The sequence below is a fragment of the Camellia sinensis genome, chromosome 15, assembly GCF_055761805.1.
Source record: "Camellia sinensis isolate YWXY chromosome 15, ASM5576180v1, whole genome shotgun sequence".
Classification (NCBI taxonomy): Eukaryota; Viridiplantae; Streptophyta; class Magnoliopsida; order Ericales; family Theaceae; genus Camellia; species Camellia sinensis.
In genome coordinates this window covers 76,803,299-76,830,240 of record NC_138975.1, presented here as the reverse complement: position 1 = coordinate 76,830,240, position 26,942 = coordinate 76,803,299, and positions in this window count along the sequence as shown.

Sequence of the window (26,942 nt, the reverse complement as noted above, 5' to 3'; positions counted from 1 at the left end):
CACAGTGCACTTTTACAGTCTGTATTTTGCCCTCAGTATTTCGTACTCACATTCTACACTGCTTTTCTCAACTATGGGTCTATGTATACTTTCCATCATTAGCCCCAGAGTTGGAGGTGGCAGGGGTTCTCATGACCCCATATTCACTGGTGTTCGAGGGTCCGCACCGGCCGAGACCTCGAGAGACCCTCCTTTACCTGCGACAGTACTTTGACACTGTGCGACATTCAGAGGTACCTCAGAACTTTCAGTTCCTTTCATTCTCATCTTTGATTTGCTCTGTATATTCTCAATTTCTGATTGGTTTATGCATTTGTCATCCGCAGATCACATGGCAGCCCTGGGTGTCCCTGGGTGATGGTCTCCGACTTCAGTATACCGGAGGGTCGGACATCTCCCAGTATAGGGTCCTGCTCGAAGGGCCGGTTGGCAGGGTATGGTTCCTGGGGGAACGCTTTCTACGCCAGGTATAGGGATATCTTTCTCAGGATCCTCCCGCAGTACCCCCAGTCAGTATGCGGACTGTTGACAGGCTCTCTTACTCGGAGGTAATCGGCGCCATGCTGGGTAGTGATGCTTTACTATATATTGAGGAGGGGGACTACGCCACTTACCGTCACATATATTTGATGCCTCCATTGACGGGAGCTCGTATCCCGATGATGAGGCCTGCCGGTATGTCATCCTCGGGCCAGGCTCAGGCTCGGGCTGCAGACGCCCCTTCTACTAGCAGGGCTGGTACATCTAGAGGTGGGAGTAGACCGGTTCCTCCGATTCCGTCGACTTATCCTCATCCTGGATGGCCAGATATGCCGACTGAGTTGATGGCGTGGCAGTATGGGGCTATCTCTCCGACCCCGATCCCACTAGAGCCTCCGATGCCCAGTGATCGATACGCCATTGATCCTGACTCACCGCTGGTATGCTCCACTATTTTTCATTCATCATTCAGATGTTTAGACATTTTTTGTTCACTGATGATTATGAACTCATTTTTGCTGCCACCGCGAGGGTACATGGAGGAGGTGGTTGGACTGGTGGCCACACTCGAGGGCATGGTCCTGCGTAGGGAGGCACAGTTGTCTGTCGCGGGCATTCAGGTACCCTTCAGTTTTCTGGCATTTATCATACTTCTGATGACATGCTGATTTCTACTGCATCGATAGACTACTTGTGTAGAGCACATCTGACACACACCCCACTTGTACACTGTATTTACATGCACCCACTTCACGTAGCCTTTGCTTGTATCTGCATCTGATGTATATATTTGGACTGATGCATTTGAATTGAACTCTTTGTTTTCAGATGCCTTCATGGTCCGGTCAGCCGCAGGCCAGGCCACCTGGGCCTCCTTGGGGAGCTGGGCCATCTGGGCCTTTTCAGGGAGTTGGGTCACCCGGGCCTTTTCAGGGGGCGGGGCCATCTCGGCCTTCCCGAGGAGCCGGGCCATCTTGGCCTTTTTGAGGAGCTCGAGGAGGGCCTGTCCGCAGACGCAGGGCTCACGTTGTGGAGGTGGAGCCTGATGAGGAGGAGGAGGATGCTGAGGAGGAGGAGGAGGCTACCGATCGTCAGTCAGAGACATCTGCTGAGGAGGGGGGCTCCGGTTTTGGCTCGGGGAATAGAGGCGAGGCTGAGGGGGATCGTGAGGATGACAGCTCCGACTCAGATGATGATGATGGTGCAGAGATTGTCCCGCAGAAGAGGATGAGGAGTGCTTCTCGTTCCCGCTCCCGAGGACATTGATGTTGCTATTTCCTGCTTTATTTTTCTTTTTGCTAGTAGTTTGTAGCACTTTGCACATTGTTATGCAGTTTTATTTTTTGTAAAACTTGTACCTTTGTTTGTTGTAAAGCATGATGGAATGAAATAGCCTTTTAAAAGATGTTTGTATTTTAAACTTTTAGCATCATATCGCATCATTTTATTTCGCACAAAAATGAAATTGAATGGAAATGCGCATTGTGTAATCACCAAGTCAGGTAGTGAACCGACGCAACAAACTAAGCAACGCAACTTACTAAGATATAACAGGACCTTAGGAAGTTTACAACTCGATAAGCAAAATGCAACAACGTTAACAACGCAAATAAACAAGACTTTAACAAAGATTGCTTAAACAGAGAATAATGGCTCAAAAACACGAAACACGTCCGCTCGACAAACAACTCGATAAGCAAAAAAACAACTCGATAAACAAAACTCAACAACAACAGAGTGTACTTCTGACGATCTGGGCATCGGAACGCATCCGAAACGGAGGGAGATGAAGGCCTTTGACTCTCCCATTGCATGAAAATGCTTGGAACTTTCCCTCGAAGAGTAAAACAGGGCCAAGGAGATACACTACAGCATTGCCAGTCATCTTTGGGAGCCGGCCGGCCATTTTTGTGGAGAGAGACAGCTGGCCGGCCAGTTTTGTAAAAAGTAAATGGCTGGCCATCCAGAAAAGGTGGCCGGCCGGCCACTTAGTCCTGTAGCCACCAGATTTTTGACACGTGTCCCCGTGAATAGTGTTTTTCCCTCTATAAAAGCCTCAACTTCGGGAACATTCATTTCATCTTAGTTTTAGACAAAGATGGGGCGTTTCTCGCAGAAAATGTCACATCTTGGATCTCTTCTCTAGATGGCTCGGAAAAGCTGAATTTCCGGGGTTTCGGCTTGAATGCACTATTCACGCTGAGCCGTACTCTGCTACAGCTTCCTTTTCTCCATGCCGCGGCAAGGTTCTGGAATCCAGTGACGCATGTTTTTAGCTTTGGCGGCCAAGAGATGTGTCCCACTTTCGAAGATTTTCAGGTTTCGATGGAGTCTGAATGCTCTGAAGTGATCTTGCCCCAGCTCCGTTTTGGCCATGCTCAGGCTTTAGGGCGGATGTGTGGGCTTATGGCGCATGATGCTCGATCTCTGATCTGCAGTGGGGAACTGGACATCCTCGGCTTGATCCATCGTTTTTCTGACGCCGGTGACCGCAACAACCATTATTGGCAGGGTTTCCGGCAACACGCCCTCTGCTTATGTTTGTTGTCTCACTTTCTGCTTTCCTCGGGCTTCGGCAGGGCTAGCATTCGCCTGATTGAAGTTGCCCAAGGCTTGAGAGAAGGAAAGAGCTGTATTGCCATGACCTTGGCCGAGACACTGATGGACTTAGATTCTGTCTATCACCGGGAGGCGACTAGGTTTGCTGGGAGTCCACTGCTACTGCAGGTAATGTTTCCCACCCAACCTTACATATATATTTGCTCACATCACTCGACCCTCAGGCTCGGTTTTTCTCACAAAACCCTTGTCTTACTTTTCTCTCATCGTACATCTCTCTGTTATTTATTCTCTCATTTTCCATCCCTCCCCCAGGTATGGTTAATGGACAAGTTGCAGGTTGTGGACTCTTGCCCGGCCTATTCAGCTCGAGGCTACTTCTTTCGGCAGCGCCTAGTCAATGCTCTTGACGAAAGGTGGTGGTTCGATTGGATGTGCAATTTGTCCGCAGATGGCATTGCTTGGCGTTGCCCTTGGCTCAACCTCCCGGCAATGAGCTATAGTATGTCTCGGCTGATTGGGATCCAATTGATTGGTCTAACCCACTGCGTATTTTATTTTCCGTTCCGGTTCCTGCGTCAGTTTGGTCATGATCAGACCTGCCCACCGGAGGGGATTGAGTACCCAGCTGCTTTCCCGGTCCGGGGTGCGCAGCTTGCCCGATATGCCACAGCATGGAGGACTAGAGAGCTCCTGGCCCCTGCTTCTGCTTTCAGTTGCACTTTGTCTGACGAGTGCTTGGATTGGCTTAATGAGGAGGCACAGGTTGGGCCTAGCTTGGCATCAGATGCTCCGTCCAGCTCTGGGAGGGGACGCAGAGATACTTGATTCAACTATGCCCCAAATTTATTGCTTTATTAGTATTTTCAAGTTTTCTATATGAATGTACTAAAAAGCAACCTCGATTGTAATGCAAGAGCAGGAGAACTCGGTATTGAAATCAATGAAATTGAAAGTTATGGTACTGAAAATTTTCCGCTTTTGGTCCAAAAATGGTCTTAGTCGTAAAAAGACTAATTTGAACAATGTCAACTTTTATTAAAACTTTTCAAAACTATTTTCGATGTGGATCAAAATTGGACACGCCGAAAATCTGTCACTGAGATGCACAACCCCAGATCCCTGCAACTGGAAAGTAGCCCCTAGTCTGAAGAGCAATGCGGCACTGCACGGCAACGGAAAGTTGCCCCTAGTCTGAGTAACTTTGCACCGTCGCGGCAACGGAAACTTGCCCCTAGTTTGAACAGCACTGTACTGGAGATCGCGATAAATGCTGATGGATAAAGATGACTGAGATGATCGAAATGGACAGAGTTGATCGGGGAAAAGTTTATGGCTGAACTTCAAGATGAAGTTGCCTGCGTATCCCAAAGATGGGAATCAAGCCGTACGTAGTTCAGGCTAGGGTTCACTCGAGTATTTTCACTCTCCTTTTGCGCTCTAACTTTTGCCAAGGCCGCCCTTTGCGGGTTTTCAACCTTGCGAGCTCAGTTTTTATATTTTCTAATTTTTTTGTGCTCTGACTTTTGCCTAGGTCGCCCTTTCGGGTTTTCGGCCTAGCGAGCCTCTCAAGGATAGTATTTCTTCAACTTGTCCATATTGATCGGTTGTGAGAACTCCAAGCCATCTAGATCCATCAGAACCACAGCCCCACCTGACCAGATAGCTTTGATGATGTAAGGACCAGTCCAATTGGGTTTGAACTTGCCCCTTGGGTCGTGGATGGGAGCTCGGTTGTCTTTGAGCACCAAATCTCCCTCTTTCAGATTCCTGGACTTAACCTTCTTGTTGAAAGCCCGGGCAATTCTGCGTTGATAGCCTTGGATGTGGTACAGTGCTGTCAGCCTTCTTTCATCAAAGAGCATGAGTTCTTCGAATCTGCTTTGCTGCCAATCTGCTTCGGCTATCTGGCATTCAGCCAATACTCGTAACGACGGAACCTCAATCTCAATGGGTAGAACAGCCTCCATTCCATAGACCAATGAATATGGAGTTGCTCCAGTAGAAGTTCTGATTGAAGTCCTGTAGCCCCACAGAGCAAATGGCAGCTTGTCTGGCCAATCCCGATAGGTTCCCACCATCTTCTGCAGTATATGCTTGATATTCTTGTTGGCGGCCTCAACCGCTCCGTTGGTCTGCGGCCGGTATGTAGATGACTTATGGAAAGCCACATTGTATTTCTCCAACAAGTCTATCACTTCTTTCTTGAAGTGGGAACCATTATCTGAAATTATCTCGTTTGGCACCCCGTAGCGACAGATGATGTTGTTCCTGATGAACTTTGCGACGTGCGACGCCTTCAACACCGCGTATGATTGGGCCTTGACCCACTTTGTGAAATAATCATCGCTACCAGGATAAACTCATGCCCGTTTGACCCCTTCGGGGTAACAGCTCCGATCACATCAATTCCCCAGACTGAAAAAGGCCACGGCGAAGTCATGTTGTACAGTTTTGACGGCGGGATGTTCATGCGGTTTGCATGAATTTGACACTTGTGGCATCGCCGAACAAAACTAATACAATCCTCCTCCATGGTTGACCAGTAGTAGCCCTGTCTGAGGATCTTTCTGGCTAGCATTACTCCATTCATGTGTGCACCGCACTCCCCCCCATGGATGGCTTCCATCAGGCGTTTCGACTCTTCAGCTTCTACACAGAGCTTATGCATTCCCAGATGGCCCCTTTTGTACAGCTTACCCCCGCAGATGATAAACTGAGCAGCCATTCTTCTGACAGCCCTCTTATCCTTGGCATTTGCCCCTAGTGGATACATCTCCTTTTCCAAGAAGTTCCAGAGGTCGTAGTACCAGGGGTTGCCGTCTTGAGCTTCATCTATGACGGAAATTGACTCGTATGCTGGCACGAACTTCTGATCAATAATGACTGGACGCATCCGGACTCTGGACGGGATGTCTATCATAGAAGATAGAGTTGCTAATGAATCTGCAAACCTGTTGTTCTCTCTTACGAGGTGGGTGAAATTTAGCTTCTCAAACCGAGGAATTAACAAATCCAAGGTTTGGTGGTAGATTATCATCCTTTCCTCCTTGACTTTCCAATCTCCTTTTGCTTGAGACACAACAAGGTTCGAGTCCCCAATGACGTCCAACCGTCTTGCCCCTAGTTCTAGGGCTGCTTCCAGGCCAGCAATACATGCCTCATACTCTGCTTCATTGTTGGAAACTTTGAACCGGAGCTTGAATGCTAAAGGGATATGGGAATCATCAGGCGCTATCAGCAACACCCCTATCCCATACCCATACTGGTTTGACGCTCCGTCAAAGTACATCGTCCAAGTTTCATCTTCGACGTGCAGAATGGCTTCATCCGGGAATAGATACTCAACCGCTTCATCCCCCTCAACCGGGTGGTCGGCAAGGAACTCCGCTACCGCTCTGCCTTTTACTGACTTGCGCGTTACATACTTCAAATCAAATTCGGAGAGCAACAGCAGCCAGCGAGCCAGCCTACTCGTAAGTGCTGGTTTCTCGAAAAGATATTTGATGGGATCCAAACGCGAAACCAACATTACAGAGTCGGCTAACAGGTAGTGCCGCAGCTTCCTGGTTGCCCATACCAAGGCCAAGCAAGCCTTCTCTAGCGGTGTATAGCGGGTCTCGTAATCCAGCATCTTTTTGCTTAGATAGTAGATGGCTCTTTCCACTTTGTCTTCTGACTCCTGCGCGAGCATGCAGCCCATGGTAGTCTCAGTTACCGAAAGGTACAATATCAACGGTCTCCCCGGCTCTGGTGGTGACAACACGGGCGGGTTCTGTAGATACTCTTTGATCTGCTCAAAAGCTGCTTGACATCGGCTGTCCCATTGGAATTTCTTTCCTTTCTTCAGGAGACCAAAAAGTGGTTCACAAGTCAAGGTTAATTTAGAAATAAACCGTCTTATGAATTGCACTTTACCCAGAAAGCCTCGCACCTCCTTTTCAGTCCTTGGTGGTGGCATTTCTAAGATGGCCTTGATTTTGAAAGGGTCGACCTCGATGCCCCTTTGTGTAATCAGAAACCCTAGCATCTTCCCTGCTGTAACACCAAACGTGCATTTATGGGGATTCAGTCGCAGCCGAAACTCCTTGATCCTTTGAAAGAATTTTTGTAAGGCGGTGTAGTGGCCCTCTCTATCTTTGGACTTGACAATTATGTCGTCCACGTACACCTCGACCTCTTTATGGATCATATCATGCAATATTGTAGTTGCTGCCCGTTGATACGTAGCTCCAGCATTTTTCAACCCGAATGGCATCACTCTGTAACAATATGTACCCCACGGGGTAGTGAACGCAGTCTTCTCCCAGTCTTCGGGTGCCATTACTATCTGATTATAGCCTGAGAAACCATCCATAAATGAAAGCAAGGCGTGTCCTGCCGTGAAATCCACCAATTCATCAATGTGTGGCAAGGGAAAGTCATCCTTCGGACTGGCCTTGTTCAAATCTCTGAAGTCTACACAGACCCGAATTCTGCCATCCTTCTTTGGCACCGGAACAATATTGGCCAACCAAGTTGGATATTCAGATACCAGCAGGAACCCTGTGTCAATTTGCTTGGTGACCTCTTCCTTAATTTTGAGGGCCCAGTCCGGGCAAATCCTTTTGAGTTTCTGTTTGACAGGGCAGGCCTCGGGATCAAGAGGGATCCGGTGCTGTATAATCTCAGGATCGATTCCAGGCATGTCTTTGTAGGACCACGCGAAAACATCTTTGAAATCTTTTAATAAAGCGACTAAGCGCTCGCGCTCCTCTGAAGACAACGTGGACCCGATCTGGACCAGCCGCGGGTCCTTCTCAGTACCAACATTCACAGTAGTGATTTCATCCATTAAAGGTTTAACAAATCTTTCCTGCTCTTGATCAATTAATCGTTGCAAAACTGGGGAAATTTCTCCCTCGTTGTTTTCATCAAAATTTTGAAAATCCTGATTTAAGCAATAAATCAAAGGCACAGAAAAATACTCAGAAACCACATCCACATCATTCTCATTAAATATTTCCAAGCCGTCAGATTCCTCTGTTACAACAGACTCAAAAGAAAATGAAAATGACGACCTAGACAGGACTGTGGCATCCGGGTTATCACCCCCAGGAATACCGGACTCAGACTCAGTCGAGCTGGAATCTGATTCTGACGCACAAGATTCGGTAGAATCAGATTCCGGCTCACTACCTGACCCGGAACTGCTAGATAAAAAGCCTTCTTCATATTGCCAGATGAGAGAAGGTGCGATAGATGCATCCAAGATCGGCGCTGGAAAGCCCGTAGCTATTTCATCTTCAATCATAGAAACCGAAGAGTTATCCCCCAAGCACTCTTGGCCGATCGGAGGATCTGATAGTAGACTCGCCAGTGCTACCCCCATTTCAAGCTCTGTGCTCTTAGGATCTACTACTTCACACTGCTCAACCTCAGTTGGTGGGTCTGTCTGCGCTTCGGCAACGTCATCCCCAGATAATTGTATCTCGAAGAAGATTTCAAAACCAGGCACGCGCGTCCCCTCCGCGTTTAGCCATGGCTCCGGGAAGCAGCAGAATGGAAAATCTTCCCCCTCCCGGACGAAACGTCCGTTTAGGGTACCCCAGATGGGCCTGTGCATTAACTCAAATGGCTTCCCGGCCTTCTTTGCCCTGGCCCTTCCGGCCATTTCTTTTCCTTTTCTCACCCAGTCCTCTTTGGTGGGCAGATAACCCAGTCCAAAGGCGTGAGGGTTGTGTGGCACTTCGGCCAACACTGAGACGCCCTTCCGGCCGCTTCTCCCTAATCCCATCCCGGGGGTATGTTTTAGCTTGTTCATGAGGTAGATAGACTGTGCACTAACGTACATGCCCTCATTCACAGCCATGACATTCTGCACCACTTGAGCCTCGGCCAAAGTGAACCTCGACAAAAACACATCCTCCGTGCCGTGCTTGATCTCCAAGACAGGTGTGGATACTTCCGGCGGGGGATGGATTGATGAATTCCCAAAAACGATCGCTACCCCTTTCCCGTGAGGGTACTTTAACATCTGATGTAGAGTGGAAGAGACTGCTTTGACCTGGTGCAACCACGGTCGCCCCAAAAGTAGGTTAAAGGTTGCGGGAACGTCCAAGATATGAAATTCGATGCTGTGTTGTCCTGGACCAACCTTGGTTTGAATTTTAACAGTCCCCATCACTTCTCTGCTGGTATTGTCATATGCTCTGATCACTTGGGTGGTTAGGACGAAGTCCACGGGTTTCAACCCGATTGCATATGCCGTTCTGGTTGGGCAGACATTAATCGCAGACCCGGTATCGACAAGTACCACCGGTATCCACTTATCTCTACATTCCACAGAAATATAGAGAGGTTTGTTATGACTTGTGCCCTCAGGCGGTAGCTCCTTGTCCGAAAAGGTTAATGCCGGGGAACCTGCTCCCGGAAAAACCAGCCCAACCAGCTGTTCAGGCGTGGTGTCTATGGAGAGTTTGGACTTGTCCATAGTAGATAGGACAGTTTCTCTGTGTACTCGTGATGCCATTAGCAGTCCCCAGATGGAGATGTCTGCTTGTATCTTCTTTAACTGTTTCAGCACAGCTTCATCTTCAATCTGCTTCTCCTTCTGTTTCTCCGCTTCTCTATCCTTCCCGGATGCCTCGGGTTGGTCCAGGTGTGGGGGTTTGAAGTACCGCCCACTTCTTGTCATATGGTCAACCTCATCGAGGTACCAAGTGTCATCCGGTTGATTATTTCCCCAGTCTTCATCCGTGTGGGCAAGACATAAGTCATCGTCTTCCCACCACATTCCGTCGGCAGCCAACAGACACCTGTCTGGCTCCGGTTTAGTTGTACTCGCAGTATTCCCTGTCCACATGCTCGCAGCATTCTCTATCTTCGTGCACACAACACTTTCAGTCCCCTCAGGGCCTTTAGCTTTCCTAATTCTCTCAGCTTCCTCAAACTTTTCTCGTTCCAGTTGCATCAGTACAGCTGGTTGTTCAGCATTTCTCGTATCCTTAATGCCCAAATCTCGAGCAGAATTCTTAGCACCGGCGTTCTCCGGCGATACAACTTGACTTTCGGCCATTCCGGCCACAACTGATACTTCCGCCCCTGCCGGGCTTTGTTTTGGTTGGGCTTCCCCCACTGCATCTGGTTGATCCTCGAGCCATCCAGTGGCCTCCGCTGATCCCTCATAATCGTACCAATTGATTGACGCATCCCCCAGTTCCTGGTCATCGAGAAATTGTAGGTTGGCAAAGTCCTCCTCTACGGCTGTCAGATCATCTGCCCATAGCCCGGATCCATCCCCTTGGATCATGCATAGCTCTCCTGTCTCTGGCAATTCTATACCTAGCCTAATTCGGCTCGTTGATAGGATATACTTGCTTGGATCATAGGCTCCCCCAGCAAAATTCTGTCCAGTCCCAGATTCAACAATCTCATTCTTTCCCAAAATCTGCCCTGCTTTGTCTTCGACGGTCACCACCATCGGTTCTGGTTGGGTTTTGGAGATGTCCACCATGCACAAGAAATCAGTGCAATCGGGGAGGAGCACCTCTGGCTTGGGTAGGTGGTTGGGCTTAATATAGATGCTAGGATCGTAAGATGCGACCCTAGTCTGGATAAAATTAATTCTGTTGGGAGGGGGAGGTTGGTTATGTGGTGGGAGAGGGTTGGTTGTGACATTGGGTTTATCAGGAAGCACGATCACCTGTTTGTCAATAAGATCCTGGATCTCATGACGCAATCTGTAACAACGGTCGGTGTCGTGACCGTGTTGTTGGTGATATGCGCAGTACTTTGACGGGTCATAAGAGGGGGGGAGTGGATTCGGTAATGGCTTTGGCTCCAGGGGTTTTAAATGATTTTTTCTGATCAATATTCCCAGAACTTTGGTCAGAGGCATATATAGTGGGGTAAAGGTTCTTTGGCCTCGCGGTTGGAATCTGTTGGTTTGTGTGTTGCTTCCGGACGCGCCGGAGAAGGGTGTGGCAGTCACGGGCCTTGGAGGGGGAGGGGGAGTGGTGGTGACAATACTAACTTCCGAGGCTCTCGTATTTGCAGCGCCACTCGGGCCCGCATTGTTGTTACGGTTGAACGTCCTCCTCGGTTGTTCTCTGTCATGGTCAAACAGACCTTGTTTCATTGCGTCTTCGATTTGCACCCCCATCTCATGTAAATCTGCGAAAGTAGGAAAGGGGACTACAATCATTCTCTGCATCAACTTCGGGTGGAGATTGCGCACAATCATCCGGATTTGATCTTTGTCAGTGGGCCTTAAAGTCATCATTGACGCCTTTGCCCTCCATCGGATCACAAAGTCCGAGAAAGTTTCCTTGGGCTCTTGCCTTGTCGTTTCGAGATCACGAGTTGTAATCTCGATCTAAGTGTTGTACGAATATTGCGTGACAAAGGCCTCAGCCATATCATCCCAATTTTTCTTCACTTCATCTTGTAACTTTGCGTACCAGTGGGAGGCCACACCTGACAGGGTTCGGCCGAATAGTGAAAGCTTTTGTGGTCGTGTTAAGCCCATTGGCCGCAAGATGTCTGCAAACAGTCGGAGATGGACCATAGGGTCGCCGGACCCGTCAAAGCGGTCGATTTGTGGCATTTTGAACCTATCGGGGAGTGTCACGGCCTCCTCGGTATATCCGTCTTCGATATCCAGCATAGCCTTGACCCCTTGGGATTTCTTAAAGAGCTTCTCCAGTTTGCTCAATTTCAGAGCTGTATGATCAACCTCGACCTCAAAGGGAGAGTCCGGGTGATTAGGTGTATGGACCTTGGACAATTGTGGTGGAAGCGGGGGCGGAGCTGGCCCCGTTGGAAGATTTGTGTCCTCTTGCAGATTTTGGATAGTCGGCACAGTATTCTGGGTGTTCGGAGGAGCGTTCTGAACAACAGGTGTCTGCTCAGGTAATGGGGCCCCTGCCGGAGGAGGAATTTGGTGTGAAGCAGATGCCGTATTCTGTTGTTGCAGTCTGGTAATCAGTTCAGCCTACTGGGTCATAATTTCGGCCTGTTGCTTAGCGAGTTCATCCCGGCGAATGGCATCCTGCTGCATGGCCCGCATGGTTTCCTGCATTTGGCGCATCATTTCCTCAACTCCTGTCGGTGCCGTCATACTGTTTTGATTTGTCTGAACTATCGGCAGATCTGTCTCAATGGGGATCTCAATCTGACTGTCCACTGATAGGGGAAACCACTGTTCTGGTGCTCTCTGTTCAGATACACTGCGCTTTTTCTACTTCCTTCTGGTAACAGGGGGTAGAGAATGGAACACTGGCTGTCCGTCGATTAGATCCTCAGATCGATGGAGTCGACGACCTCGTGTCCAAAGTGCTTGGGGAATGCCTGCTGGGTTGGAAGCAATTGTGCTAAAAACTGACCTAGCAAAAGATAAATAAAGCGAAAAGGAAATAAATAAACAGATAAACGGGCAGCATAACAGCTTAAAATAAAATGCATGACACACAGTCGGGCATAACAACACGCAGTCAATAAGCTGAATACACACTGTCCTCAAACACTGATTATTATCCCTGTATCACTGTCCCCTAAAACAGAATCTAATACCCGCAGATAGCTGATTCTCAAATACTGGCTGCTGCCCGCAGGCCTGATACCCATAATACCGAACTGATGCCCGCAGGCCTGATGCCGACAATACTGAACTGATGCCCGCAGGCCTGATACTCAAACTCATATACTAATCTGAGGCCCGCAGGCCTGATACTGACAATACTGAACTGAAGCCCGCAGGCTTGATGCCCAAACTGATATACTGATACATGCATTCCTGTAGAGACGCACTCTAAAGCACATAACAGATAAGTGAGAGCCAAAACACCCCTATATTGGGGTAGGGTTTCCCTGTCCTATTTTGTCAGGAGCTAGGGTTTCATTACGCACGCAGCGGTTTCAAACAACCTATAAACGGGTAAGCAACCTGTCCTAATTTGGAATGGTCACTATGGATCCGAATATGCACTAGGTCGAAAGGTCAAAGAGGGTGCCCCGGTAAAACCGGGGTTTGTGTTCCCATACTGGCAGAGCCCACAACCGGTCAGCCTTATGGTCATGCCTTGACAAGACAAGCCTCCGGCAAACCGTTCAGGAATAGCAGATGGCAAACACGGTGTCCTAGGCGCACCAATGCAAATGCAATGCAAAGAAACACACAAGTGTAGTCAAAAACAGATATCATGAGTTCGAGTCAAGCTCTCTAAGTCCCCAGCAGAGACGCCAGAAACTGTAACAAGCCCGCGGGGGGACCTCGCCACAGCTCGGACTCGGCTTTCGTAGTCACGGTTCTTAATCTGAACCAAAGAGTCCAAATCCGGCAAATCATTTTAAGAAAAAACAGATTTTTGAAAGAAGTGCCAAACATGGACTGCTTTGCCAGATACAGAGTCGCCACCTAAATATTTTATTTTGGGAAATTTAGGAAACCCTGACTCGGTGCCAAAAGGCCACGTGTCCGTCATCACCAAAGTTGCCTCGGCTCGGGAACTTGGGTACGATTGGGGAAGGTCACTTCGTGAGAACCCCCGCTCACCCGGTCATAGACCGGCCTCTACTAACCATGATATCAATTTTTGAAAACATTGTGAGTTCTTATTCCGGTTTATTAGCCTAGGTTACTATGTGATGCGCACAGCATACAAATATAGACCGGGTCGCCTGAATTGGAATGAAACATTTCATGTTTGTTTTTGAAAATGGTTTGCTACCCGCAGGTAGGCTTTAAAACATTTGATGATTTATTCCAATTTAAGTAACCCAACCTTCACCCACAGGCATTCAGGCAGTTATATCATATAAGCACATAGTCTCATGGTAAGCATGCTATTCATGGCAGTCACTCACACGCATGCAAGGATGCTAAAGCATAGAACTTACCGAGTACTCCAAGCCAAAATAGAAACTACATTAGAAATCATGCATGATCCTAAGTATACAAAAATGCCTAATGCAACACATGCAAAATGCAACTATAGCAGGCTCGGCTGTTCTAAGATGGCATATGAAATGCTACAACTATCATGTATTCAATTTGGAATTGAAAGTACAATGCAGTTAGTATGGTGCGCCGAGCCCGGTGCATGCAAAACAGATGAATGAATGCAAACATGTTGTCATACTGTATGCTAATTTAAATATGCCCTAATCTAACCATCATAAGAGGATAAATAAAAGGGAGAAAGACGTGGGGTTGGAAGACATACAACACACACACGCACACTTATTACAGTTGTGCCCTCACTCGAAGGGTCCGAATAAATAATACAGTCCAAATATTACAGTCCCGAATAAAAGAATATTACAGTCCAAAATATTACAAAATCCTAATTAATTAACAAATTCCTAATTAATAAATAAAACTGGCATGCAAGCCAGGGACTGCCTTGCTTCTGATGGATGATGCATGTCCAGGTTGTCTTGCGCGGAAATCCACCGGAATGCCCCAATTAGCCTCTGTTTACACCTGTTCTTGAAATGCGTGCCAAGCCCCAAAAAGTTGCTGATTCTTCGTTTTGCTGCAACAGAGAGCAGGAAAGGGGCATAGCAATGTATTTGCACAGATATATGCATGTCTCGATCCTCGTGCCACCAATCACGCATACCGAGGCATGATGGCCGAGAAGTCGAAATGCACAATTCAATATAGGATGAATGCACATGAAACTACAGCTAAAACCTAACTCCATCATGGATAATCCGGAGTGTCGGTGACAGGGGAATTGAGACACATTCCGTCATTCGGAGTACGAAATGTACCTCGTTTCCCGTGCCCGGGCTAACTCCTATCCCGAACATGATGCAATATGCATGATATGCATGAAATGCAACTAAGATACAATCCTAACATACACAATGCTATGGAACGACATGCCTCGAAATGCGTGCACACAAGCACGCAAACTGAGAAAATGGTATATGCAATGCAAGTGACTAAAATGGCATGGAAAAGGGAACATGGACTTATACTAACATGAGAGAGCCTCAGCCACACTCACATAAGAAGCCGGTTGATGAAAATGCAGTGCCTCGAAATGCGTGCACGCGGGCACGCAAACCGAGGCGATGACATACGCAATGCAAATGACATGAAAGCATGATATGGGCTTATACCAACATTAGTGAGCCTCAGCCACACTCACATAGGATGCCGGCGGATGAAAATAAGGTGCCTTGAAATGCATGCACACGGGCACGCAAACCGAGGCGATGGCAGAATGCGATGTAATGACATGAAAACATGGTATGGGCTTATACCAACATGAGTGAGCCTCAGCCACACTCACATAGGATGTCGGCGGATAAAAAAGAAGTGCCTCGAAATGCGTGCACACGGCCACGCAAACCGAGGCGATGACAAAGTGCGATGCAATGACATGAAAACATGATATGGGCTTATACCAACATGAGTGAGCCTCAGCCACACTCACATAGGATGCTGGCGGATGAAAATGAGGTGCCTCGAAATGCGTGCACACGGGCACGCCAACCGAGGCGATGGCAGAATGCGATGTAAATGACATGCCATGGCCAAGGCAGCCCAGCCAAAGCCAGCAGCTTGCCATGCCAAGGCCAATGCAGCCCAGCCAAAGCTAGCAGCATGCCATGCCACGGCCAAGGCCCGCAGCATGCCATGCCAAGGCCAAGGTAGTCCAGCCAAAGACAGCAGCATGCTATGCCAAGGCCAAGGCTAGCAGCATGCCATGCCACGGCCAAGGCAGCCCAGCCAAAGCCAGCAGCATGCCATGCCACGGCCAAGGCCAGCAGCATGCCATGCCAAGGCCAAGGCAGCCCAGCCCAAGCCAGCAGCTTGCCATGCCAAGGCCAAGGCCAGCAGCATGCCATGCCACGGCCAAGGCAGCCCAGCCCAAGCTAGCAGCATGCCATGCCAAGGCCAAGGCCAGCCGCATGTCATGCCAACACCAAAGCCAGCCGCATGCCATGCCAAGACCAAGGCAGCCCAGCCCAAGCCAGCAGCATGCCATGCCAAGGCCAAGGCCAGCAGCATGCCATGCCATGGCCAAGGCAGCCCAGCCAAAGCCAGCAGCATGCGATGCCAAGGCCAAGGCCAGCAGCATGCCATGCCAAGGCCAAGGCAGCCCAGCCCAAGCCAGCAGCATGTCATGCCAAGGCTAACGCCAGCAGCATGCCATGCCACGGCCAAGGCAGCCCAGCCAAAACCAGCAGCATGCCATACCAAGGCCAAGGCCAATAGCATGCCATGCCACGGAAAAGGCAGCCCAGCCAAAGCCAGCAGCATGCCATGCCAAGGGCCAAGGCCAGCAGCATGCCATGCCACGGCCAAGGTAGCCCAGCCAAAGCCAGCAGCATGCCATGCCAAGGCCAAGGAAGCCCAGCCCAAGCCAGCAACATGCCATGCCAACCAAGGCCAGCAGCATGCCAGGCCACGGTCAAGGCAGCCCAGCCAAAGCCAGCACCATGCCATGCCAAGGCCAAGGCCAGCAACATGCCATGCCAAGGACAAGGCAGCGCAGCCAAAGCCAGCAGCATGCCATGCCAAGGCCAATGCCAGCAACATGCCATGCCAAGGCCAAGGCAGCCCAGCCCAAGCCAGCAGCATGCCATGCCAAGGCCATGGCCAGCATCATGCCATGCCAAGTCCAAGGTAGCCCAGCCCAATCCAGCAGCATGTCATGCCAAGGCCAAGGCCAGCAGCATGCCATGCCACGGCCAAGGCAGCCCAGCCAAAGCCAGCAGCATGCCATGCCAAGGCCAAGGCCAGCAGCATGCCATGCCACGGCAAAGGCGGCCCAGCCAAAGCCAGCAGCATGCCATGCCAAGGGCCAAGGCCAGCAGCATGACATGCCACGGCCAAGTCATTCCAGCCAAAGCCAGCAGCATGCCATGCCAAGGCCAAGGCCAGCAGCATGCCATTCCAGGGCCAAGGCAGCCCAGCCAAAGCCAGCAGCATGTCATGCCAAGCCCTGGGCCAACTGCATGGCATGCCAAGGCCAAGCCCAGCCGCATGCCATGCCAAGGCTGAGGCAGCCCAGCCCAAGCCAACAGCATGCCATGCCAAGGCCAAGGCCAGCAGCATGCCATGCCATGGCCAAGGCAGCCCAGCCAGAGCCAGCAGCATGCCATGCCAAGGCTAAGGCCAAGGCATCGCAGCCAAAGCCAACAGCATGCCATGCCAAGGTCGAGGCCAGCAGCATGCCATGCCACAGCGAAGGCAGCCCAGCCTAAGCCAGCAGGATGCCATGCCAAGGCCAAGGCCAGCCGCATGCCATGCCAAGGCTAAGGCGGCCCAGCCCAAGCTAGCAGCATGCCATGCCAAGGCCAAGGCCAGCAGCATGCCATGCCACGGCCAAGGCAGCCTAGCCAAAGCCAACAGCATGCCATGCCAAGGCCAAGGCAGCCCAGCCCAAGCCAGCAACATGCCATGCCAAGGCCAAGGCCAGCAGCATGCCATGCCACGGCCATGGCAGCCCAGCCAAAGCCAGCAGTATGCCATGCCAAGGCCAAGGCCAGCAGCATGCCATGCCAAGGCTAAGGCCAGCAGCATGCCATGCCAAGGCCAAGGCAGCGCAGCCAAAGTCAGCAGCATGCCATGCCAAGGCCAATGCTAGCAGCATGCCATGCCAAGGCCAAGGCCAGCAGCATGCCATGCCAAGGCCAAGGCAGCCCAGCCAAAGCCAGCAGCATGCCATGCCAAGGCCAAGGCCAACAGCATGCCATGCGATGGCCAACTAAGTCTCCGGATTCGGAGAGCCCTTCGTGGATATCACGATTGCCCAAACTAAGTCTCTGGATTCGAAGCCCCCTTTGGTGCATGACACCTTAGGGCCGACTAAGACTTCGGATTCGGAGCGCCCTTCGTGGATATCACGATTGGCCAAACTAAGTCTCCAGATTCGGAGCCCCCTTTAGTGCACGACGCCTTAGCGTCGACAAAGACTCCGAATTCAGAGCGCCCATCGTGGATATCACGATTGGCCAAACTAAGTCTCCGGATTCGGAGCCCCTTTAGTGCATGACACCTTAGGGCCGATTAAAGTATTTGGATTCGGAGCCCCCTTTGGTGTATGACACCTTAGGGCTGATTAAAGTCTCCGGATTCGGAACCCCTTTGGTGCATGACACCTTAGGGCCGACTAAGGCTCCGGATTCGGTGCGCCCTTCGTGGATATCACGATTCGCCAAACTAAGCCTCCGGATTCGGAGCCGGCTTTGGTGCATTACTCCTTAGGCCTGACTAAGACTCCGATTTCAGAGCGCCCTTCGTGGATATCCCGATTGCCCAAACTAAGTCTCCGGATTCGGAGCCCCCTCTGGTGCATGACACCTTTGGGCCGACTAAGACTCCGGATTCGAAGCGCCCTTCATGGATATCACGATTGGCCGAACTAAATCTCCGAATTCGGAGCCCCTTTTGGTGCATGACACCTTAGGGTTGACTAAGACTCCGGATTCGGGGTGACCATCGTGGATTACACAATTGGCAAACACAAAGTCTCCGGATTCGGAGCCCCCTTTGGTGCATGACACCTTAGGGCCGATTACAGTCTCCGGATTAGGAGCCCCTTCGGTGCATGACACCTTAGGGCCGACTAAAACTCCAGATTCGGAGCGCCCTTCGTGGATATCACGATTCGCCAAACTAAGTCTCCGGATTCAGAGCCCACTTTGGTGCGTGACACCTGAGGGCCGACTAAGACTCCGGATTCGCAGCGCCCTTCATGGATATCACGATTGGCGAAACTAAGTCTCTGGATTCGGAGCCCCCTTTGGTGCATGACACCTTAGGGCCGACTAAGACTCCGTATTCGGAGCGCCCTTCATGGATATCACGATTGGCCAAACTAAGTCTCCGGATTCGGAGTCCCCTTTGGTGTATGACACCTTAGGGCCGACTAAGACTCCAGATTCGGAGCTCCCTTTGGTGTATGACACCTTAGGGCCGACTAAGACTTCAGATTCGGAGCCGCCTTCGTGGATATCATGATTGGCCAAACTATGTCTATGGATTCGGAGTTGCCTTTGGTGCATGACACCTTAGGGCCGACTAAGACTCCGGATTCAGAGCGCCGTTCGTGGATATCACTATTGGCCGAGCTAAGTCTCCGGATTCGGAGCCCCCTTTGGTGCATGACACCTTAGGGCCGACTAAGACTCTAGATTCGGAGCGCCCAATGTGGATATCACGATTGGACAAACTAAGTCTCCGGATTCGGAGCCCCTTTTGTGCATGACACGTTAGGGCCGATTTAATGGATATCACGATTGGCCGAACTAAATCTCCGGATTCGGAGCCGCCTTTGGTGCATGACACCTTAGGGCGGACTAAGACTCCGGATTCGGAGCGCCCTTTGGTGTATGACACCTTACGGCCGACTAAGACTCAAAATTCTTAGCGGCCTTTGTGGATATCACGATTGGCCAAACTAAGTCTCTGGATTCAGAGTTCCCTTTGGTACATGACACCTTAAAGCCGACTAAGACTCCGGATTCAGAGTGCCCTTCATCGATGTCACGATTGGCCAAACTAAGTCTCTGGATTCGGAGCCCCTTTGGTGTATGACACCTTAGGGCCGATTAAAGTCCCCGGATTCGGAACCCCTTTGGTGCATGACACCGTAGGGCCGACTAAGGCTCCGGATTCGGAGCGCCCTTTGGTGCATGACACCTTAGGGCCGACTAAGACTCCGAATTTGGGGCCCCCTTTTGGTGTATGACACCTTAGGGCCGATTAAAGTCTCCGGATTCGGAACCACTTTGGTGCATGACACCGTAGGGCCGTCTAAGACTCCGGATTCGGTGCGCCCTTCGTGGATATAACGATTCACCAAACTAAGTCTCCGGATTCGGAGCCGACTTTGGTGCATGACTCTTTAGGGCCGACTAAGACTCCGGATTCAGAGAGCCCTTCGTGGATATCACGATTGCCCAAACTAAGTCTCCGGATTCGAAGCCCCCTTTGGTGCATGACACCTTAGGGCCAACTAAGACTTCGGATTCGGAGCGCCCTTCGTGGATATCACGATTGGCCAAACTAAGTCTCCAGAATCGGAGCCCCCTTTGGTGCATGACACCTTAGCGTAGACAAAGACTCCGGATTCAGAGCGCCCATCGTGGATATCACGATTGGGCAAACTAAGTCTCCGAATTTGGAGCCCCCTTTGGTGCATGACACCTTAGGGCCGATTAAAGTCTCTGGATTCGGAGCCTCCTTTGGTGTATGACACCTTAGGGCCGATTAAAGTCTCCGGATTCGGAACACCTTTGGTGCATGACACCTTGGGGCCGACTAAGGCTCCGGATTCGGTGCGCCCTTCGTGGATATCACAATTCGCCAAACTAAGCCTCCGGATTCGGAGCCGGCTTTGGTGCATGACTCCTTAGGGCCGACTAAGACTCCGGATTCGGAGCGCCCTTCGTGGATATCACGATTGGCCAAACTAAGTCTCCGGATTCGGAGCCCCCTTTGGTGCATGACACCTTTGGGCCGACTAAGACTCCGTATTCGGAGCACCCATCGTGGATATCACGATTGGCCGAACTAAGTCTCCGGATTCGGAGCCCCCTTTGGTGCATGACACCTTATGGCCGATTACAGTGTCTGGATTAGGAGCCCCTTCGGTTCATGACACCTTAGGGCCGACTAAAACTCTGGATTTGGAGTGCCCTTCGTGGATATCATGATTGCCCAAACTAAGTCTCCGGATTCGGGGCCCCTTTTGGTGCATGACACCTTAAGGCTGGCTCAGACTTCGGATTCCGTGCGCCCTTCGTGGATATCATGATTGGCCAAACTAAGTCTCCGGATTGGGAGCCCCCTTTGGTGCATGGCAGCTTAGGGTCGACTAAGACTCCAGATTCGGAGTGCCCATCGTGGATATCACGATTGGCCGAACTAAGTCTCCAAAGTCGGAGCCCCTTTGGTGCATGACACCTTAGGGCCGACTAAGACTCCGGATTCGGAGCGCCCTTCATGGATATCACGATTGGCCAAACTAAGTCTCTAAATTCAGAGCCCCGTTTGGTGCATGACACCTTAGGGCCGACTAAGACTCCGGATTCGGAGCGCCCTTCGTGGATATCACGATTGGCCAAACTAAGCCTCCGAATTAGGAGCCCCCTTTAGTGTATGACACCTTGGGCCGACTTAGACTCCGGATTCGAAGCTCCCTTCATGGATATCGCTATTGGCCGAACTAAGTCTCTGGATTCGGTGCTCCCTTTGGTGCATGATATCTTAGGGCCGACTAAGACTTCGGATTCAGAGCGCCTTTCGTGGATATCAAGATTGGCCAAACTAAGTCTCCGGATTCGGAGCCCCTTTGGTGCATGACACCTTTGGGCCGACGAAGACTCCGGATTCAGAGCCCCCTTTTGGTGTATGACACCTTAGGGCCGATTAAAGTCTCCGGATTCGGAACCCCTTTGGTGCATGACACCGTAGGGCCGTCTAAGACTCCGGATTCGGTGCGCCCTTCGTGGATATAACGATTCGCCAAACTAAGTCTCCGGATTCGGAGACGGCTTTGGTGCATGACTCTTTAGGGCCGACTAAGACTCCGGATTCGGAGAGCCCTTCGTGGATATCACGATTGCCCAAACTAAGACTCCGGATTCAGAGCCCCCTTTGGTGCATGACACCTTAGGGCCGACTAAGACTTCAGATTCGGAGCGCCCTTCGTGGATATCACGATTGGCCAAACTAAGTCTCTAGATTCGGAGCCCCCTTTGGTACATGACACCTTAGCGTCGACAAAGACTCCGGATTCAGAGCGCCCATCGTGGATATCATGATTGGTCAAACTAAGTCTCCAGATTCGGAGCCCCTTTTGGTGCATGACACCATAGGGCCGAATAAAGTCTCTGGATTCGGAGCCCCCTTTGATGTATGACACCTTAGGGCCGACTAAGGCTCCGGATTCGGTGCGCCCTTCGTGGATATCACGATTCGCCAAACTATGCCTCCGGATTCGGAGCCAGCTTTGGTGCGTGACTCCTTAGGGCCGACTAAGACTCCGGATTCGGAGCGCCCTTCGTGGATATCACGATTGCCCAAACTAAGTCTCCGGATTCGGAGCCCCCTTTGGTGCATGACACCTTTGGGCCGACTAAGACTCCGGATTCGGAGCACCCTTCGTGGATATCACGATTGGCCGAACTAAGTCTTCGGATTCAGAGCCCCCTTTGGTGCATGACACCTTAGGGTCAACTAAGACTCCGGATTCGGGGCGGCCATCGTGGATTACACGATTGGCAAAACTAAGTCTCCGGATTCGGAGCCCCCTTTGGTGCATGACACCTTAGGGCCAATTACAGTCTCCGGATTAGGAGCCCCTTCGGTGCATGACACCTTTGGGCCGACTAAAACTCCGGATTCGGAGCGCCCTTCGTGGATATCACGATTCGCCAAACTAAGTCTCCGGATTCAGAGCCCACTTTGGTGCATGACACCTGAGGGCTGACTAAGACTCCGGATTCGGAGCGCCCTTCATGGATATCACGATTGGCCAAACTAAGTCTCTGGATTCGGAGCCCCCTTTGGTGCATGACATCTTAGAGCCGACTAAGACTCCGTATTCGGAGCGCCCTTCATGGATATCACGATTGGCCCAACTAAGTCTCCGGATTCGGAGCCCCCTTTGGTGTATGACACCTTAGGGCCGACTAAGACTCCGGATTCGGAGCCCCCTTTGGTGTATGACACCTTAGGGCCGACTAAGACTCCGGATTCGGAGCTGCCTTCATGGATATCATGTAATAACCCGACCCTCATATCTGTTTCTAGTATATTTTCGATCTGTTATTCTGTGCATTTACTTGCTTTCTGTGAAAAGTGATTTATATCTATGGCATTTTTATTAGTGTATTTGGAACCTCCCTATTTTATTTTGGGCTATTGATTGTGGTGGTAATATGATGGTAAAGTAAGATTGGATCAAAAACTTTAATTTGAATAATTCGTTTACGACCAACCGTCACTCTTTTGCCCTTTTCTTGTTCCACACTTGGAATTTGGATGTGAGGTTAGAACCATTGGAAAGCTTATTTTCGGGGCTTCAATTTGGGCATAAGAATGACCTAAAACGAGTCCGGATGAGAGAGTTACGTCTGTTTGAAGTTTTCATATATGTGCTGGAAGCAGGACCGCACGTGCGGGAAATGCGGCGCACGTGCGGCGATGTGCGGGGCAGCAGCTCAAAAACGTGATTTTTGAGTCATTTCTTAGATTTTATTTTCCTCTCTTCTTCTTCCCTCTTCCATGTCCGAAACCCTAGCTCCCAAAACCTTGATTTCCTCCACTTTTCTCAACAAATTAACCATGAATCTTGCATCAAGGATGGAGAATAAGAGGAGATCACCACTTTCTACCGAATGGAATTCTGAAATTTTTGAGGTATGTTGGGGTATGTTGGGGTTCTATTATGGGGTTTAGAGTATGGTTTATGGGTTATGGACCTAGGGTGCCTAATAAATGAGAAGATTTGGAATAAAAAGTAATGGGTTAAGAAGATTTAAAATTGTATTTGAAATTTGTAGATTTCTTAGAAACCCTAGGTTGGTTTTTGATGATAATCCATGATTTGGCCCAAATTGATAGTTGAATCATGAAAGTGGTAAGTTGAATTAGATTTGTTCAAGTTTAATTGGAATTTGGTTATGTTTGAAAATTATGTTTAAATTTTGCGATTGAACTTTGTTAAATGCATTGTAAATTATGTTTTAATAAAAGGGAAATTGGGGGAAAAGATTTATTGATAATGTGGATGATATAAATTCGATTATGGAATGTTGAAATGGAATTTAAGAATTCCTTTTGAGATATGTTGAATTGTGATGATTATGTGGGATGATATTAACTATGTTGATATTAATTTTTGTGACCTAAAATGTGAAGTTTTCAAGAATGGGTTTAATCCCAAATCATTTTACTAAATATTTGTGGGCTTGCTTAGTTATTAAACCAAGAGAATGGTTTAATAGGATTTCTTATGGGGATAGGGAAATGTTTGGTTTTTGGTGAAAACACTAGAAATTTAAGGGGTTTTGGGGAACATGGAAATGTTCATAAAAATCCTTTCTTTCTTTGAGTAGAAGATGAATGGATGTAAATTCCATAATGTGTTTTGTAAGACTAGTAATCTTATATATATATATATATATTGAGTTGGAGAAGTAGGTTTGAAACTTCTTGCTGCAAAATATTGTTTGCTCTGTTTTACATGCTTAACCCTCTGGTATTTCTGGAATTTGTGATTGATGCCTTACTGTATAAGTTGTGTACACGTGTAGGGCATAACCTGAGAAGGACGAGCACTCTGTTATAGCACTGTGAGTAATAGTACTCTAATGCACATTATTTACCGTTAATAATGATTCTTATTAACATCTTGTTCCCCGTGGTCAATTAAGTTAACATGTATGTGGAACGAGAATTAGTGTGAACCTATGCAAACATTGAAGGATTTGGCACACACTAACATGATACAGATATCTACCTAAAGTGGATCATCAAAACGAATAATTGGATAAGACTACAGGTTGTTTGTACATTAATAACCATTATGAAATTATGTTAAATATTAGATGAACCTCTGAATGACTCAATCCGAAGAAAGAATTGAATGTCAATAACACGATTATGTGAACCACGTTATGATGTGAATGGCTCCACTCTTATTAATGTAATGGAGCATTTACCTTCTGTTTATTGCTAATAGTGTTGTTCTATTATTGTGGGACAATTATGTCACCTTATGAGAAACCATGGGAAAATCTAAGAGCATTATTGGGTACTACGTTCTGTTTATTATTGATAATGGATACTAGCACACTGTTATCTGTAAGTCAGTTGTATGAATTTATAACGAACAAGGGGAATGTAAGTGTATTACGAGATTATGATATCTGCGTATCTCTGGACTCGTTTAATATGTACTAACATTCTGTTATCTGTGAACTAGAGGTAGTAATTCATGACAAACAAATGGGATGTGACTGCATTATGGAGTTCAATCTAGTAATAGTTGCTATTAGCACTCTGTTGAACGTAACGTAACTATGTTACCTCATGTGAATAATTAGAAGGAACTATGTGCTTCTTTATGAACTTATGAGGCCGAGGGCCAACTTGTGAATTTGTGAATTTATGAGGCCGAGGGCCAGCTTGCGAAATTATGAATATTTGTGAAATCTATGAACTTATGAGGCAAAGGGCCGACTTATGAATCTATGAACTTATGAGGCCGAGGGCCAACTTGTGAATTTGTGAACTTATGAGGCCGAGGGCCAGCTTGTGAAATTATGAATATTTGTGAAATCTATGAACTTATGAGGCAAAGGGCCGACTTATGAATCTATGAACTTATGAGGCCGAGGGCCGACTTGTGAATTTGTGAACTTATGAGGCCGAGGGCCAGCTTGTGAAATTATGAATATTTGTGAAACCTATGAACTTATGAGGCCGAGGACCAACTTGTGAAAATATGAATCTATGAGGCCGAGGGCCAACGTGTGAAGCTATGAATTCAAAGGGCCAAGGGCCAAGTTGTGAAGTTATGAATCCCAATTATGAATCTATCAAGCCAAAGGCTAATTGTGAATATGTGAACCCACCAGGCCAAGGGCCAGTCTGTGAATTTGTGAACCAACAAGACCGTTCTGACGTTAGTACGGAATCAGATTAACTACCTGTCTTTTATATTGTATACACTCTGATTTGCATTGTAATTCAAGTTGAACATTGAGTTATTCACGTACTATTATTCACTGAGGTTATCTCACTATGTATTTTGTCTGATTCCGTAGGTCCTGCGTTTGGAGGTCAGCCTCAACTTTTCATGCTCGTCTTCCTTGTTAGCCTCTGTGTGTCCAAGCATTTGGGTGAAGCCTACCCGTTTGGTGATGTTTTGGCTTAGATACTGATTGTCTATAATATGTTGTAACTTCTAATGTTTTTTTTTATTATACGCCCAAACATGGGCGGGGTTGTATATGTGTATGTAACTATTATTATCTGTCTATTTGTGATCCTGGCATGACAGTGGTCGCTCAATGGATGTAGCTCTTTCCTTGCATGATATTATATAAAATTTATGCTTCCACTCAGGCCCCATATGTTATATATAACAGGTTAAGTGTCCATTTTTTTCAAGTGGTCATGCCCAAACTTCTAGGGGCGGGTTTGGGGCGTGACATATCACGATTGGCCAAACTATGTCTCTGGATTTGGAGTTGCCTTTGGTGCATGACACCTTAGGGCCGACTAAGACTCCGGATTCAGAGCACCCTTCGTGGATATCACGATTGGCTGAGCTAAGTCTCCGGATTCGGAGCCCCCTTTGGTGCATGACACCTTAGGGCCGACTAAGACTCTGGATTCGAAGCGCCCAACGTGGATATCACGATTGGCCAAACTAAGTCTCCGGATTCGGAGCCCCCTTTTGTGCATGACACGTTAGGGCCGATTAAAGTCTCCAGATTTAGAGCCCCCTTTGGTGCATTGCACCTTAGGACCGACTAAGACTCCAGATTCGGAGCGCCCTTCGTGGATAACATGATTGGCCAAACTAAGTCTCCGAATTTGGAGCCCACTTTGGTGCATGACATCTTAGGGCCGACTAAGACTCCGAATTCGGAGCGCCCTTCATGGATATCACGATTGGCCAAACTAAGTCTCCAGATTCGGAGCCCGCTTTGGTGCATGACACCTTAGGGCCGACTAACACTCCGGATTCGGAGCGCCCGACGCGGATATCACGATTGGCCAAACTAAGTCTCCGGATTCAGAGCCCCCTTTCGTGCATGACACCTTAGGGCCGACTAAGACTCCGGATTCGGAGCGCCCTTCATGGATATCATGATTGGCCAAACTAAGTCTTCGGATTCGGAGGCCCCTTTGGTGCATGACACCTTAGGGCCGACTAAGA